Source organism: Dipteris shenzhenensis, chromosome 29, assembly GCF_047967505.1.
Source record: "Dipteris shenzhenensis isolate YYH24624 ecotype China chromosome 29, Dip_SZ_1.0, whole genome shotgun sequence".
Lineage (NCBI taxonomy): Eukaryota > Viridiplantae > Streptophyta > Polypodiopsida > Gleicheniales > Dipteridaceae > Dipteris > Dipteris shenzhenensis.
The window spans coordinates 20,347,125-20,365,252 of record NC_141624.1 but is presented as its reverse complement, the minus strand read 5'-3'; positions in this window follow the sequence as shown (position 1 = coordinate 20,365,252).

Below are 18,128 nucleotides of genomic sequence, written 5' to 3'. Positions count from 1 at the left end.
TTCTCTCTCTAGTCGCTTACCTTCCCCTCTCCCTAAAGTCTTCTCATCTCTCTTCTCTTTCTACTAGCGTTTCCCTCTCCATCACATCTTTTAACCCCTCTCCCTCCCTCACTCCTCTCCCTCCCTTACTCCTCTAACACTCCTCTCATCCCTAGGGGCCGCAGCCCCTAAGAGTCCTCTCTCTCTCTCCTCCCCTCCCCCCCCTCTCTCTCTCTCTCCCTCCCCTCCCTCCCCTCACTCCTCTCTCTCTTTCCCCTCCCTTTTCCTCACTCCTCTAACCCTGGGGCTGTGGCCACCAGGACCCCCCCTCTCTCTCTCTCCCTCCCCTCCCTCTCACCCTGGTGACCACGGCTGCCAGGACCCCCCCTCTCTCTCTCCCTCCCCTCCCTCTCACCTCCCCTCCCTCTCACCCGAGGGCTGTGGACCCCCCCCTCTCTCTCTCCCTCCCCTCCCTCTCACCTCCCCTCCCTCTCACTCGGCAGGCGCGGCTGCCAGGACCCCCCCTCTCTCTCTCTCTCTCTCTCTCCCTCCCCTCCCTCCTCTCCCCTCCGTCTCACCTTGGCGGCCACGGCTGCCAAGACCCCCCCCTCTGTCTCTCTCTCTCTCTCTCCCTCCCCTCCCTCCTCTCTCTCTCCCTCCTCTCTCTCTCACCTTGGCAGCCATGACTGCCAGGGACCCCCCCTTTCTCTCTCTCTCCCTCCCTCCCCTCCCTCCTCTCTCTCTCACCCTGGCCGCCACGGCCGCCAGGACCCTCTCTCTCTCTCTCTCTCTCTCTCTCTCTCTCTCTCTCTCTCTCTCTCCCCTCCTTGGGGGCCGCAGCTGCCACAACCCCCTCTCTCACCCTCCTGCCGCCCCCTCACCCTCCCGCTGCCCTCCCCCTCCCCGCTCCCCCTACCCTCACTGCCCGCCCTCCCGTCTCCCGCTGCCCCCTACCCACCCCGCCTCCCTCCTCTCTCTCACTCCCTCCCCTCCCTGTCCCCCTGGTGGTCGCGGCCACCAGGACCCCCTACTCCTCGCCCTATACTCTCGTCCCTCTCGCCTCCCCTCACCCTCCTGCTGCCCCCCCCGCTCCCCCTACCCCCACTGGGCCCCCCCTCCTGTCTCCCACCACCCCCTACCCACCCCCCCTCCCGTCTCTCACTTCCCCCTAGCGACCGTGGTCACCAGGACCCCCGCCCCACCCTCCCCTCCCTCTCGCCTCCCCCTGGCGGTCGCGGCCGCCAGGACCCCCTCTCGCCTCTCGCCTCTCCCCCCCTCCTGCCTCTCGCCTCCCCCTACCCCGTCGACCCCTACCCCCACTCCCTCCCCTCCCTCCTCTCTCTCCCCTGCCTCCCCTCCCCTTGGCGGCTACGGCTGCCAGTAACCCCTACCCCCCCTCCCCTCCCTCCCCTCCCTCTCGCCTCCCCCTGGCGACCGTGGCCACCCGGATCCCTCCCTCTTGGCGACCGTGGCTGCCAGGAACCCCTACCTCCCCTCCCTCCCCTCCATCACCTCCCCCTGGGAGCCGCGGCCGCTAGGATCCCCCCCCTCCTGCCTCTCGCCTCCCCCTACCCCGCCACTCCCGCTCCCCCCTACCTCACCGCCCCCTCTCGCCTCCCCCTGGCGGCCGTGCTGTGGCCGCCAGGACCCCCCCTCCTGTCTCTCGCCTCCCCCTATGCCCCTGCTCCCCCTACCCCTGCTCCCTACCCCGCCTCCCTCTACCCCCCTCCCTACACTGCCCCTTACCTCGCCTCCCCCCCCTCCCTACCCCCGGTCCTCCCTCTCCCCCCTACCCCGCTCCTCCCTCCAACCTTCCGCACTCACCGCCCCCTACTCGGCCTCCGCCCCCTCCCTACCCCCGCTCCCTCCAGCCTCCCCCTACCCCCGCTCGCTGCCCCCTACCCCACCTCCCCCCCTCCCTACCTCTGCTCCTGCCTCCCTCTTCCTCCCTCCCTCCCTCTCTCCCTCCCACCCTCCCCTCTTTCGTCGCTCCTCCCTCCCTCCTTGGCTCCTCCTCCCTCCTTTCCTCCCTCTCATCCCGTTCTTGCACAGTGAGAAGGGCAAAGGTTTCAATAGCAATGTCTTGTGAAGTGTGGATGAGTTCATGCATATTAACAAACCCGGTGTCAATCAAGCTTGTGGATATGTGAAAGCCATGCAAGATGTCCCAATGAGTGATGTTCTCTCAGGAGTGGAAGAGTTTCAAGGTTCTCAATACTCTCGTAGAATATTGAATTCATTGAATTGTCCTAAGAGTATGTTAAAAACGAGGATGAGATCAACAGAGGATTATTCAATATTAGCTTTGATTGTGATATGCCCAAGGATGCAACGACCAATCATGGATGCTTGGTTACAAACAAATGTGAGAAGAAGAAGTGCATAAATACAGATAACAATGTGCACGAGGAACGAAAACGGTCATACATATGCATGAAGAGAAAGCGAATCCAGGCAGATCCACAAAAGCAACCAAAGAGGAAGAGAGTAATGAAGGAGGAGAACATGTTAAATGCATTGGGATATCTATGTTGCAAGCGAAGATGTATGCGCTTCATTGATCTTGCAGACATCAGGGAATGTAGAGGACACGTGTGGCAAAGAAGAGAAAGCGAAAGAAATGAATACCTTCTCACAAGTCTCTCTTGCTTTCTTCAGAATGGCAATAAAAGGCTAAGTTCAAGACAAAAAGTAAAACCTCTCATAAATGGAAAAAATATTTGCAATAAGCCATATCGCAATATTACTAGATAATCCCATGGTACATATTGGGATTTAGTCACCAAGGCAAAGGGCGGCAACAATTTTAGCATTCACGATAATAGAGGAAGGTCCAAATCAAGAATCTCAACTGTCAGGGCAGCAGCAATTTTGCAAGAGTTCATACATGAAAATGCTTTACCTCAACCCCATATATCTACCAAACTCCCTAACGGTGATGCGATCACTGAAATGCACCTTCCAATGGGCTTGACAAAGCTCGAAGTATTTGACTCTATTGCAGAAAAGCAAAGGCAAAGAGGGGATGCCGTAGCTTCTTCTCATACTTTGTATACTCTTTGGAAGAAGAACTTTGGATATGTTAAAATCCCAAGGAGGCAAAAAATGTCAAAGTGCAATGTCTGTGATGATTTAAAGCGAGCGATTGAGAGTGCAACATGTCCAAATCAAAGGGAATTATACAAAAAAAACTAAAAATCTCATCATGACCTTATTCGACATTCCAAGCAAAAATATGCATTTTGGAAGGAGCAAGCTATTTTGCATCCCGATGACTACATGTGCCTTATTGTAGATGGCATGGATCAGAGTACAACATTAGGAAAAAAGGGAGCTCATTTTGGGGCCTTTTACGGTTTGGAAAAATAAGCTCTCAACCAATCAATAGAAGGCCAACGTAACGTTGAAAATTCACGAAAATAAGAGAAAATAGAAAAAAGAAACAATACTTTATGTAAGTACAAGCGTGCTACATTAATGAGGAGATTGGTTTTTTATTCGTAGAAGATCTTTGGACAAGAAGATAGAATCTAAACTGACATTTTATCTGACAAGATCCTTCCCGCTTCCACCTTCCTTTGAATTTTCAAATATTGTGCCGCCTTTCGTGCGAAAGGTCTACCATTCTACACCATTGCCTCATTGTGCAACTGCCTTCCTTTTCCAAAACTGCTCCCTTGATCCTGTTTGGCGTAGAGTAAGATGTTTCTCGTCTACTGTCTGTTTGCCCACTTTCTCTTTCTTGAAACTTCAAATTGTTATCTTAGTTACATTACTTTGCTATTGTTACAGATTCAGAAAATCTCCATGGTGAACCAAAACCACGGCCGTTCTTGTGCAAGACGCTCTGTGGATGATAATGCTACGAAGGCAGAATTATACCAAACATCCTTACCCCGTCGACCTGCTTCTTCTATTTCGTCGGTAGAGAATTCAAGTACAGTCAAAACAGAAGGAACTTGGGAAAGGTTTAGTGTTTCGAAAGGAGCATGGGTGCTCATGCAACCTAGCAAAAGAAAAAGACCCCAGACAAAAAACATTTTCTTGGCATCGTGGAAGGGAAGAGTACGAGATTTTAAAATCACCAAAGGGAAGATATCCGTGAAAGAAGTTTTGATTCAGCACGTGTATATGCATAAAGAACTTGTCTTGCGAGACTATCCAAAAAATCTTCCGCAACACAGGCCTAATTGTATATTTTTCTATTCTGGTTTTTTCCTTCATGAGGTGTATGGATTTTTAAGATGAAGCTTTCTCTCTTAACTTATTGACATTCTTGTGTTGTTTTATTTCAGATTTATATCCTTCATCGTATGAGACATGGCAAAACATCGATTGTATTCTGGGATTTATAGATGTTCTGCATGGATCGATAGGAGAACAACAATACCAAGGTTGATGTGCAACAGAGCTAGCTCAATCGGGTATATTTTTTACTGATCATTTTTATCAGTTGCTGGACAAAGCTAACACACATGGTGTATTAATAAAACAAGACCTTCCGGCGTGGAATTCGGTGGATTGGCCTCACCCACATTCTAGTGTTACAGAGGCATATAGGGCGAAGCTTTTTACAGAAGTACAGAAAGCTCTGAGGCCCAATATTGCCACTAGGATAGTAAAAATTTCTTTGTGCATGCCTCTCACAGTTTTTGTAGACTTGTTTAATACCTTTCCAGTAAAGGTTTCAAAAACAATGCTCACAGTTAAAGCAACAAATTCGGCATGCATGCCACAATTTTTGGATAAAGGTTGGGATAAGAAGACATGTAGTTCAGTGTTTTGTGAGGTGGTCCAACCTTCTATGCAACTGAAGTACATGGTTGCATCACAAAATTTTATTTTCTCTTTTTATTACAAGCGCAGTCGAATGCTAGGTTCAAAGCTTGTCCCAATGGACCAAGATGAAGAGTCGTTTGGTGCACAAAATAAACTTATTGATATTGATGTTATTGAGAATGGTGATGTGGTAGCCAGTATCTCGTTAAGAGAATGTTGCTCCCTAGCTCAATTACGCAGTGACATTCTGTTTGAGACTGAAGGTTCTATCTCAAACGACTTTTTATTTATCTACAAGAACAGAAAGGTACACCATCTGATTTATCCTAGTCTCTATAAGCATTGCTATTAGTTTTATTTACCACTCTAATTCATATTGCTTTTTTGCAGTTACTCAGAAGAAGAGAGAGCTCAGTTAAATGCAAAGACATAGAAAATTTTAAAATTGAGATCACACATACTCCATAAAGAAAGGTTTTGTATTCAATCAAGTAAGATTTTGTACAGAATTGTTTAGCTGAATCTGTAGAACATATTTCTAACATCCATTTTCTATTTATGTACAGTTTCATCCAGAGGCTGCTCTACATTTTCTGGAGGATCTTCTCTCTGCTGCTCCATCCTGTCCGTGCTCCATCCTGTCTCCTCCACTGCCCCAGAAGCCTCTCTTTGCTGCTTCTCCACCTTCTCCTCAACATCAGCAGCAGGTCTTTGCTCCTGTGTCTGCTCCTCCTCAGCACTCTGTGATTGCTCCTGTGGCTTCTGGTCCTCAACATCAGGTGCTTCATATGTGGGATCAAGGTGTATGACACCTTCATGTACTTTAGAGCTTTCACCCAGCTCCACAGTAGCTGCTACAATAGGTCTGGGGGAGGCATAGCTCAAAAACCTCAAAATTGTATGAGCTCTAAAATTATGTACATAGTTGGGGCTGAAGCTATCCTCTTTCATCTGCAATGGCAGAGGATAATTTAGAACACTTTGTATCATTATGAATTATATTCAAGCTAAATGAAAAGTATTTTTCCTTACCATATCTGGCTGTTCCTTTTCAAAGTAGCTTGAAAGTATATATTTTGCATTGATCAGCACCCTCCATCCACAACTACTTGAATCATTTTGTTGTGGTGTCTGGACAGTTAGAAAAAAATGTTAGAAACTGTGAGCATCAGCACAAAACAAAATTATTCAATAAGTTCAAAGACATAGCATTTAATAGACTTTTTACCTCTAGACTTAATGGCTCTATTGAATCCAACAGAGAGACATTTGGAGGACAATGATCCAATGCATCTAATAGCCTTCTAATACAACTGCAATATGTATAATTTAGTTAGTATGGTATCAAAATAATAAAGTTTTGAGTTCAAAAAGCACACACAGTACTTACAATTTCAGCTCTCTGTGTGTGTTTTTTAGAGAGTTGAATAGAAAGCACTGCTTCTGCTGGATGTCAATAGACACAAAACTCCAGTGGTCACTGCATAAGGAAAAAAGCATAAGCAAATGAAAGGCTACAAGAGTTCCCAATATTAAAGAAGAATCTTAAAAGAAGTAGTCACCCACATACCTGCTATGATATGGAAGTAGCAAAATGTCAATTACTTCAAAATTGCAGTGTTTGAACCAGCTGGAAATACTCATGGGAGTCTCTTTTGCATCTCTTAATCTAGAAGAAATGGCTGGATCAACAATATGGACTGTATGTTGTACAGAGGGATGAAGCCAGCTTCTCATCATGCTGCATAGGATCAGAACATAATTAGGGTAGGTTATAAAAGAGTTACAAGGAGGATTGATTTGCAAAAAATGTAAAATTTAAAGACACTTACTAGAGCATTGCAAGAATGAGAGTATCTGAGCAATACTCATTCTTGTTAGCCAATGCTGCTAAGCATTGTTTTGTCAAATCAAAATCATTCACTGAAACTTCATCCTCAATATGTACAACTACATCAGGGCCCAGCTCCTTCAACCTTCTATGTATGTGTAGCTCCTTCTTTCCAGTTTCCACATCTATCACAGATTTTGTTTCTTTTACTTGCTGCTTCAGTGAGTCCTCATAAGCAGCCTTCCCTCTGGTGTTCTTTGAGTGTGTTACCTCAACAACCTTTACCTCATCAACCTTGACCTTCCTTGTGGGTGGAATTAGCAATATATCTCTCATTTTGATGTCCTGCCATTCCACAGGATGAACCAGCTTGTCATATCTCCATCTCACTCTGGACAAAGTGTTGAAATCTTTGGCCATCAAAGTCACCCTGTGAGCATGGGCTGCTACAAGCATTGCATCCTCAAAATATTTCTCCAGGTAATCCTCTGCCATTTCCTGCAAGGAAAGAATGGCAGTTCTATTCCACCTGAACCCAAGGTTCCAACTGTCACAAATTTCTCTCACCAGTCTTTGAAAGGGTGCTTTGGGTATTGCAAAACCTATGGCTTTCTGTTGCCTCCTTATTTCCCTAAGCACACCTGCACCCTTATTCAATCTTTTGGCCTTTTGCTTGAGCAAGCGCATTGGCTTACCCTTCCTGCCATGTGAAGCTCTTCCCTTTGGAGGCACACTAAACTTCTTGGAACCTGTCCCAGCTGCTGTTGCTGCAAGACCTGGTCCTTTGCCAACTTGCCTTGCAGTTGATTTGGTCCTTGCCATCACTCTGAAAAACTGCATACAAAGGATTGGAAAGAGATCAAAGACATGAAGAACATGTTCTAACAAAGAAAAGGCAATCACAGGGGTGGTAGAAGCCAAATAGAGAAATTTGCAATAAAATGCGATATGAGCAGTTTGGAATTTCAAACAGGTCCACATCGCATTTTGCTGCAAATTTTTTAAATGAAATGTTGGTGCACTCCTACAGTGATTTCTATGTTTCTCCAACCAAATACAGTATGAATGGAGGTCATCCAAGAAGATCACATGCAAATATCACACTTGAAAATCTGCATTCCTCCAGTGATTTCTCTGTCTTGGTTTGAGCCTATGCATTTCCATACAGGATGTAATTTTTCTATTTTAGGCAAGAAGATTGCAGAGACTAAGGAGAGTCACAAAACCAGACATGTTCTCATGAAGAAAAGGCAATCACAGAGGTGGAAGAAGCCAAATAGACAAATTTGCAATAAAATGCGATATGAGCAGTTTGGAATTTCAAACAGGTCCACATCGCATTTTGCAGCAAATTTCTGAAATGACATGCTGGTGAACTTCTACAGTGATTTCTTTGTCTCTCCAGCCAAATACAATATGAATGGAGTTTATGCAAGCAGACTACAGCTATGGAAGTCAAAAAACCAGAACATGTTCTCACAAAGAAGGCAATCACATGGTGGAAGAAGCCAAATAGAGAAATTTGCAATAAAATGCGATATGAGCAGTTTGGAATTTCAAACAGGTCCACATCGCATTTTGCTGCAAATTTTCTAAATGACATGCTGGTGCACTCCTGCAGTGATTTCTATGTTTCTCTAACCAAATACAGTATGAATGGAGGTTATGCAAGAAGATCACATGCAAATACCACACTTGAAGATCTGCTTTCCCACAGTGATTTCTTTGTCTTGGTTTGAGTCTATGCATTTCCATACAGTATGTATTTTGATTATTTTAAGCAAAAAGATTGCAGAGACTAAGGGGAGAACCCATTGTTCCTGACCTGGAGTCTATCTGTGGATGTGCTGTGCTGCTGAGGAGTAATCTGTGCTGAGGATGATTCCGTGCTGCTGGACAAGATGCTGATGCTGCAGAGGCAAGAGAGCAGAGATTGGAGGGCAAGAGTTCTAAAACAGGATACCACAAAGAAGTGCAAATAGAATTAAAGAATCACTAAATCCCACACGTGTGGAATCTAGTCGTTTTTTGCACGTGTGGATGGGACCCAGATCTCTTGGAGTTTGAAATCTGGCACGTGTGAAAGTACACTTTATTCCTTGGAACTTGTGCCATTCATTATTTCATCATGAATACCACAACCACTTTTCCCTCCCCTGGATTCCAATCTCTCATCCCTGCCACGACTCTCTCCTGATCCTTTCTCTCTGATTCTCTCCTACCCAGCACACTCCATCCAGACTGCAACCTGCCTCAGATCTCCAGGTTACCTAGAGTGCAAGGTTCAAGATAGAGAAAGAGCAGGAGATTCACCAAAGCAACTCATTCAGCATGGAAAAGGAAAAAAAAGGTCAGAGTTCTAGTTTGGTTTCAATGTTTTTCAACATTTATTTCTTCCAGCCATTGGATTTTTTATGTCCCAATGTCTTCACTCAGCTCCATCCTTCTTCCACAATGTGGTAAATCACCCAGAAATTAGATTGTAGGTTGATATGAACAGAACCAAGAAATTTGCAACAAAATGCGAGGAGAGTGGTTTGGAATTCTCTAAACAGCCCATCTCGCATTTTGCTACAAATTCCTCTTGTGGACTCCTTGCTCATGAAAATTTTCATTCATTCCATTTTTTCTCTTGCATATGAGAGCATAGTGTCCAGGAATCACTGAAATGATCCAAGTGCTTGATTTGACATGCACATGAACAGAACTTGAGAATTTGCAACAAAATGCGAGGAGAGTGGTTTATAGTTCTCTAAACAGCCCATATCGCATTTTGCTGCAAATTCCTGTTGTTGACACATTCCTCATGTATAGTATCACTCATTCCATTATTTCTCTTGTATATGAGATCATAGTGTCCAGGAATCACTGAGATGAACCAAGTTCTTGATTTGACATGCACATGACCAGAATTTGAGAATTTGCAACAAAATGCGAGGAGGGTGGTTTACAATTCTCTAGACAGCCCATATCGCATTTTGCTGCAAATTCCTATGTATTATTTGTTTCTCACTTCTACCTCATTAATTTGCTACCTTTAGCCCTGTGGAGATCTTCCTTGATGATGAGAAATGTTTTTGTTTTGGAACAGCTGGCTCCCAGGCCCCACCTTTCAAGAGGAAGCTGGACTTTTCTGCTGCTATAATAAAACCTCAGCAATCACCAGGTGAGTAATGAGATGTCATGAAGGAATTATCTGGTGATATACAATGCACTCACTGATTGCTTATGTCAGCATATAGAATTCATAGTATATAAGTTTTTGAACAGGCAAAAAGAAGAGGCTGGAGCAGAGTGCTGATTCTTCCAGCAAAAAACAAATGGAACCAGAAGAGGACAGTTCTCCAGATTTGCTCCTATTTGAGTTTCTTCACAAATGCAAGGCTCAGAGTAACTTCCATTTATACCACAGTATTTTCAACATGGAGTTCTCAATGAGCTCTGTACTGGAGCAACACAAAGATTTTCTTTCAGACTATTGGGATGCCTTCAAAGAACTGACAGAGGCAGGAAGAATTGTGGGAGGTGAAAAGGTTTTTGTGCACATTAATCATATTGTCTCCAATGACAGGCTGAGGTACCATGTGAGCAGAAGATTTGACAGCCTGCCTGATCACTATAAATTCAACTGTACTTTGCACACCAGAAAGTGCAGAGTGCTGGAGGAGAGCATGGCATTTCTCATGTACATTGTCTTCAGTCAGGAGTCTTTGGATGAACAAGGGCAGGAAACAGAAGAAGAAGACACATCTGAAGCTTCTGAAAAGGAGGATGTTTCTTTGGGCTCTGAAATGGCAGAGCAAGAAGAAGATATCAACCTTCAGGATGAGGGGCTGCAAGTGGCTGCTCTTGACCTTGTTCAACTGAGGAATAAAACTCTGAGGGGAGCAGAGCCAGTTGAAGATTTTGATGTTCAAAGCAGCAACTATGTAGTGCCCATGCTTCCAGGTGTGTTGATTGGTGGAAAGGATTATGTTTTCCTCCATGATATAGAGTATATGTTTGATTTGAGGGAGGACTATGCCATTTCCCTTATTGCCCAGGCTTCAAGGCTTGACAAGGAGGTTGGCATAGAGGATGACCAATCACTTCTGGCTTTGGAAACAATGTTTGATCCTGTAGAGGCCCTTTCATTTTGTTTCAAAGAGGCTGAAAAGTTCCAAGAGCCAGATGAAGCTGCCTTCCAGCTCACACAGGAAGCTATGAATCTCCCAGCTCTATACACAGAAAAGACTAGAGAAGAGGCTGTACAAGAAGGGAGAGGGATAAATCTTTGGAAAGATGAACTGCTTGTTGCTGATGAAAATGAGAAGGTACTTCAAATCATATACTTTGACTTCTGCTTAACTTTAGTTTTGTAGGTTGTGTATTGTCTCACTCCAATCCTTTGATATGTTGCAGCTACAAATTGAGGATGACACATTCCTCCAGAGATCAAGTGGAAGCAGGCAGGTTGGGTTTGGCAAAATGTCAGGCCTAGCTCATTATATTCATGATCTAGGCAGTGCCAAGATCTGAGCCACCCATGATTGCATCAGGCCACACAATCCAAGAAGAGGAACAGGTGGAGAGAGCTGAAGAAAAGGATAAAGAGACAGTCAACATCAAGCCAATAAAGAAGAAAAAGACTCCAATCAAGATCAAAAAGAGAGTTCCGATGAACAGGCCCTGGGAGAAATAGGATTTAGTCATCGAATATAGCACAAACATTATATTAAATTTGAACTGATTTGTATAAAGTCTTTGATATCTGGTATGATCTTGTATAAATGATTAATAAGTTGATGATGAAATGATTTGTATATTTACATAGAGTGGTGTCGTTAAATATTAAATGAACAATATATTGAAATTGTAAACAAATTGTATTAAGTTCAGATCATATGTTTCACATTGAAATTTTTTTCATGCATAACACCAAGAGTCACTTGTTCCACTAAAAAAATTTATATTGAATGAGTTTGAAAACATGTGGACATAACCCCAATATGTTACAAATGAGTCCTATTCATGTTTACTTGTCCATTTATGGTTTCTAAATATCTTCAATTCCCTCCACTGTCTATGTCTCTCTGCTGCAATTGAATTGTCTAGAGCTTGTCTTCGTCTTTGCTTTTGGGCTAGAAGAAAAGCAAGCTTGATTTTGGAGCTAGCAACTTTTCTTTTAGCATGCAGCCTTTGTAGTATGCCTCGGTAAAACCATTGGAAGACTTCCTTCAGACTATTCGCCTTCTGACTCCCTCCATAGTGTTGTGTGTGTCTAAAAAATGCATTACGTGCCATGTAGTGAGACTTCTCCATGCCTTGGGTAGACCAAATAGCTGGGCATCCATACTTTTTGACAAAATAGGGAAGGTGGTTGTATATGATATGCTGTAAGACATAAGAATGCATAGTAAGTAATAAAAAAAAGAGGATCACACTTAAGTAAAAGAAAAAGACAGAACCTTACCATGTAGTGAGTTATATTGCAGGCTGTCCACGCGTCTTTCATTGACTTCCCAAAATGTTTAATTGCCTCCTCAAAGTTCTTGTAATCACTCTTTGTCCATGTTACTTTGTTATAGAACATGAAGAGTTGATCAAGAGACCTCCACACCTCTGCCTTCCTATTTCGTGCTTCCCCATCAGCCTCATGATCTTTCACAGCATTATGGACTTGCTTCCACAATCCATAATTAATCTTTGAAACTACTCTACCTTGCCTTACTTGCTTAATGTGTTTGGGTCGAGACAAGAATCTTCTTGCCTTAACACCACCAATAGAGGGCTTGATTGGTACCTCCTTGCCATTGGTAGACTTTTTAAAATCCTTTGTGATTTGAACATCTCCTCCATGCAGACCTATATCGGATAACACTTTTTCCAATGCTTGAAGAGCATCCTTTCTATTTTTTTCGGGACGGAGTTTCCAAGCAAATCCAATATATAAAAATACCAATTTCTCAATAATTCGACATAGACCATGCAATGTGCAGATGTGAACATTACATAGTGGAATGTCCAGAATGGCCTTGAAGTCAGGGTCAACTTTATCTCTATTAGGTGCTCTCTTCCACCATTTTGAATCCATTACTTGAGCTGATTCTTTGCAGTAAAGACAAGGAGACTTTGAGTTGCCTCCTTTACTAATGTTATACATGCACTTAAGTGTTTTAAGATCCCCGGCCATGTGCCACTCGACTTGAAAATCACCTTTTCCTGCAACATGGAGATTCTCGCCTTGCACTTGTCTTTTGATTATTGTTGGTATTTCCGTGTGATGAAACACCCAATCTAGTGTTTCATGGTCTTCGGTCTTCACCTGCGAGATTATAGAAAACAAAAGTATTACTATATCAGATTTGATAACAATGATCAAAATCAAGTATAAAACAGCCCATGATCATACCTGGAACGAGCCTAACCACCATATGTGTTTCTCTGACTGCACACTAAAATACTTCGAACTCGCTTCAGTCAATGATGTATCAATCGCTCCATTCATCAATGTAATAGTAACTCTTTCCATTTTCTTTTCCTTTACAACCTCACACTCATCCAGTTTGATAACAAATTTCAAAATGCCTTTGCACTCCTCAAATGTTATTCCATAAAACTCGACCATTCTTTTTTGAAGTTGTTGCAGATCTAAAAATATATTGTTCCAAGGATCATACACAGTGGTTCCTTTAACACCATGAAATATTTCTTCAATATGGATATACTGCCCAATAAATTCATCTATACTTTCATTCAAATGACCTCTTATCCTCCACACGGTTGCTGGATTTGGCAGTAAAACTCGTTTAATCCTTTGATCTTTCAAAGTTGAGGATATCGCATGGAAAATCGAACTATATCCCTTCCTGCTAACTCCACTAACATCAAGAGCCTCTTGGATTATAGTGCCATCAACTTGATTATTGGATACAAAGTCCTCTACAACATTGCGTTTGACTGTTTTGTATTTTTTTTCCTCAATCAAACCTTTTGCTACACCGCAAGAAAGCAATCCTTTCATTTGTTTAACAGGAAGAAGGTTCGGGTCCATATTTTCTTTTGTAGGCTCCAATAATTTCCTGTAATAACAACATTATATGACTATATTATTCAGCACCTCCATTCTTATTTTGCGACAATCAACGAAATAGATATAGTCTGGAAGAGAGCCTTTTTGAGTATACAAAATGATAAATTTCAATCTAACCTTGCTTCCTGAATTCGTCGCTTGCATCCACCAGTCCCAGCCTTCAAATTTGCAATGTTTTTAATCTTCCTGCTACGTTGTCTGTCTCCAAGCACGGTTCTCTTCTTTCTTGCTCTTGTCAATTCTTTTTTACTCTTTGAATGCTCCTCGATTTCATTCTGCAACTGCTGCTCCAATTTTGCACGAATGGCTATCTCCTCCATCTTGGCCCCCTTTTCTTGTAGGTACATCATTTTATACGTTTCCGCAAATGCAGATTGCGCTGAAATATAACCAAGAAGTCCATTTTGTCCATCGCCGGCAAACCTCAGTAATGTGGTGGGATTGACAAATGGAGGTGTAGAGTTTTTTACTTGACATTTTGGATATATGCTTCCGTCGCACCATAAGTCAATATGTTGAAGCCCTTCTCTTCTCATATTTTCCCGCTGTTGAGCATTCAGCACCGTATCCTTTCGTCTTTTTTGTGCTGGAGCATATTGTTCTTCCAAGTCGATGTGAAGATGGTGTAATCGCTTCTTCTGAGATAGTGACTCACTAGTATCGGCCATTTTTTGTGCTCCTGAGGTTGCGAAGTTTGTTTTTCAATCTCATAGTCGTTTTGTAACATGAATCGTGGAAGTGTGGCGGTATCCATGTGAATATTTTGAAAACTTGCAATCACTAAGTTCAGTGATGGACTCTTAATGAAAGACCTGCACACGTCGGCCAAAGAGATGCGGAATCTTTGGTAAACAAAAAAAAATCTAAGAGGATATTTAATACAAAATCGTGTTAGTCAAACAAAAGATTATCTTATTCCTTTTTGAATTGATAGTTCTGTAGTCCTTACTGACAAATCTGAGCCACGTTTCCGTATTTTACTATTTTTGAGGTCTTTTAGGAGAGAAATAAATCAAAAAATAGTGAATTTCTTACAGGGCCCCAAAATGAGTTCCCTTTTTCCCTAATGCAACATTGCCTCATTTTGTTGCCACTCCACCTAAATTACAAGGAAAGCACTTTCTAAAGACACATCTATGTGGAGTGTTAGTGCATCGAATTAAGTTCTTTGCAGATATATGGATTGATTCCTTGCATCTACATGATAGCAATGTTGTAACATCTATTATTGAGGCAATTCACAATGTACATGCAAAAAAAGGTCGCCTACCACCGACTTTGAGAATAAAAGCTGATAATTGCTGGCGAGAAAATAAGAATGTACTCATGTTTGCATTCTGCTCCATGCTAGTTGCTCATCAAATCTTCAATGAGGTCGAATGTGGATTTTTGTATGTTGGGCATACACATGAGGATATCGATCAGGTTTTTAGCACAGTCTTAAGAGAGCTCAAATGCAAGGATGTGGAGACAATAGATGACTTGGTAAGAAGATGTGGCAAGCAAGTTGGTGGTTATAAGGAAAGTACAATATGTGAGAGGCTCAAAAGAATGTATGATTGGAAGAGCTTCATTCTACCTTTCATACAAATGGGTGGTGATGCATTGACAAGTCATACCAATCCACACTACTTTCATTTTTTTTTTAAAGATGAAAAACCCGTAATGCAATGGCAACAGTATTCTCATGATACAAAATGGGAACCTGAAGAACCTTACAGTCTCTTAACTTCAATTCCCAGCAAGGAAAGGTATCCAACATGGGCTCCTATACAAGAATTCAATGAGAGGTCTAACTGTGAAATAGATGGATTAAAAGCATTTAGTACATACAAAGAGGAAATGCTCCGGAGATATCCTGATTCGAAGCCTACTTGGAGAGAACACACTACCACTGTAATTAACAAGACACGAAATTTAATAAAGGACCTTGAGAGAATGCGAGGCTCAAAGGATGTCAAGGAAGAATGCAATATGTTTTGGCCAAGTGTTCATAACGATTTGCGCCCAGCTCCAGTCTTTGAAAATGAATTTGTATCATTACTCCCATGTCCATATTGTGGACCGAAGAAGAGAGAGTTTATGCCATAAGTAGATATAGAGGTTGATTGTTTTGTTGTGGTTCGGCCATCGGATGATGAATATAAGAATGTGAAGTTTTGGGTTGCAAAAGTCAAAGAGATGACCAAGGGAGAGCTACAACATTTACAACGGTATGGTATGAGCCAAAGGGCAGGAAGGAGAATATGGATAACAATACATTATATACTAATTGTATAATGAAGGAGTGGGTCCCAAATGATGAAGCGGTCTCTCAAGTTTCAATAGAGACAATCATAGTGTCTTGGCATTCAAGGGCAAAGAAATCAAAGAAGTGCATGGGATATGAGATAGAAGGAAAATTAAAAATACCATAGCAAAGTATTTTGCATATACACGAATTTTTAAGGATGCTCGCCATGGAGGAAGTAGAAGGAGACAGCACAAATGAAGAATGCCCATGATTAAAGCTTTGTATTGAAGTCCATCGAAGGATTTTATTTGGGTACTAGGCAAGAAGCCAATTCAAGATAATTATAATCAGAGTCATCACCTCCTATGTCAAATGAGAGTCAAAATATGCACTGGATGTCACCCAAGGGTCAAGGCTTGGCAAGACAATAGGGAGTTAATGCAGATGGCACCTGGCAAGGGACTGTCACATTGAGCAATAAGACAATGGGGAGTCAATGCACCCAAGGGGCAAGGCTTGGCAAGACAAGTGGGAGTTAATTCAGATGGCACCTAGCAAGGGACTGTCGTGACATTGAGCAATAAGACAATGGGGAGTCAAATTATGCAGATGGCACGAATTGAGGCTCTTTAAGAGCAACAATTTAAATTGTACACATATGTTCAATCTATATCATTTTGGATACAAAGACTCCAGCTGAGAGCAACGTCTCTCAATGTAAACATATAATGATAGCTATAATTGCTATTATAATTCTTTGGTTCAATACAAAACTTGGGTCTTATGGCATCATGTCTTTTTTCTATTTATTAAAAGTTTTATGAATTTTGTGCATATTGCTAGTGACAATGTTATTTACATGAAATATTTAAGTCTCCTTTCATGGATTTATAAATTTATCACGTCAAGGAAAAATATTAAAAATAATTCAATTAACAAATAACTTAGGTATAGCTAGAATTTCTATAATAGGATTATTTCAAATTCTTGCATGTTGGTGCAAAAGTATTGATTGAAAAAACAAGATTTTTATGTGAATATGATAGTGCCACAAAGTGAACTTTTGATTTGGGAAGAATATTTTCAGAAAGTAAAATTTTAATTTCGGAATGATATTTTCACAAAGTAAACTTTTCATTTGGGAAGGATTTTTGGGCTTCGTCCAAAAACAATAGAAAAAGTCCAAAATTAATGAAATAGGTGTTGCAGGGAATCCGTTTGGAAGAAGTAAACAACACCGTGCTTCTTGAGCACATCTCGCCATAAAGAGTGGCTTGAATCTCTGGTTCCTTTACCAATGGCTCACTCCATACAGTTCCCGGTGGTATCTATTCCCCCGGCCAAAAAATCTGAGCAAAGAGACACCAAATCTGAATTGGAGAGCTTGAATTCTCCTTCACCCTCTATGCGTAATTAATATATATAAGAGTAGAGTTAGTTTGCCCAGCTTCTAAAGCTTCATGTGCTGCTCGATCAAAGAGGTGAATAACTCCACTTGCTGTGAGTTCCTTCCACACAAAATCCTAGCACAGGTGAACGAGGTTCATGTGGTGGATTTTGTTGAGAATTGAGACCTCGGAATAAAACTCCTTTTTACCCTGATGAGATTCCTGCAGCAGTTGCTTGACAGCAAGCTCTGTTTCATCGGGTAAGGCTCCCCTAAACACCATGCCAAAGCCCTCGCTTCCAAGAGAATCACTGAAACCCTTCGTGTAATCGTGCAATTCTTTCCATGAAAAGCGTTTTGGGTTGACACCAGCTAAGGAACACTCCAATAGCTCCTTTTCGATCTCCTCGTCTGTCATTTTCCGTTTCCTCGACATGAAGAATATCAAACCCAAAACTAATAACAACGCCAAGACGTCGAGAACTGAGCCAACTACAATTCTCACATGGTAGGCTGCTTTTGTTATTGCTAAGGTCTTGAAGAAACTGATACTGTTTGCCTTGGAATCAACCTGGAGGCTGCCTACTAGATCTGTGATGAGAAAGCAAGACTGGTTTTCGTTTTGGAAAAATGCCCTTTGGCACAAGGCACAACCTTCTGAGTTTTCCTCCACCCAGTTGCCCAGCTGGAAGAGGCAAAATTGCTTCCACAAGGTCAGATACCTATAAGACAGCGTCGTCCTCCGTGTGCATTCCGAGACACATAAAGAGGAGCAACTGGAACATGGCGATGCGGCAATTGGAGTAGACAGCCACGACACTAGCGCAGGGCACAATCTCGTTTTTGT